General features: G+C 64.7%; 1 protein-coding gene across 1 annotated transcript in view; it reads right to left on the bottom strand.

Moving 5' to 3' along the window:
* Positions 1-612, bottom strand: part of NPTX1 (neuronal pentraxin 1) — a gene marked incomplete at its 3' end in the record, with an annotated part of 29,729 nt that overhangs the window by 1,636 nt on the left and 27,481 nt on the right. The window lies entirely within an intron of this gene.

The following is a 612-nucleotide window of genomic DNA, read 5'->3' as shown; positions in this document are numbered from 1 at the left end:
CTTCAGTGTGTGTGTGTGTGTGCGCAGGGGAGCCAGCGGCGTGCAGTGACTGTGTGTGCAAGAGACAACCAGGGGAACCTGTGGTGTGCAGTGTGTGTGTGTGTTGTGTGCAGCGTGTGTGTGCAGGGGAGCCAGAAGAGAGCCATGAATGGGGCTGCAAGAGAGAGAACAAGAGGAACCTGTGGTGTGCAGTGTGCGTGTGTGTGTGCGCGCGCAGGGGAGCCAGCGGCGTGCAGTGACTGTGTGTGCAAGGGACAACCAGGGGAACCCGTACTGTGTGTGTGTGTGTGTGTGTGTGCGCGCGCGCGTGCAGGCACGGGGAGAGAGGAGCAAGGCTGTGCAGTGAGCGGGTGAGGCAGAAAGAACAAGGGGAGCCCGCGGGGTGTGTGCGCAGGAGCCTGTTGTGTGTACATGTGTGCGTGTGTGCACGTGTGTGCGTGTGCGTGTGTGTCGGGGGGAAGGGTATTGAAGAAGGGCTCCCCCTCCCTCCGAGGCATCCTCTCCCGGCCCGGCGGAGACGGGGTCCCGGGCGGGGTGCGCCAGGGTGACCCAGCCCCGCACCGCTCGTGTTCCCGAGAGACCCAGGGAGCGGGAGTGGGGGAGCGTGCGTGC

Source organism: Alligator sinensis, unplaced genomic scaffold (genome assembly GCF_000455745.1).
Source record: "Alligator sinensis unplaced genomic scaffold, ASM45574v1 scaffold2383_1, whole genome shotgun sequence".
NCBI lineage: Eukaryota > Metazoa > Chordata > Crocodylia > Alligatoridae > Alligator > Alligator sinensis.
The sequence above is the reverse complement of the archived record's forward strand: the minus strand, read 5'-3'. Positions and strand labels throughout refer to the sequence as shown.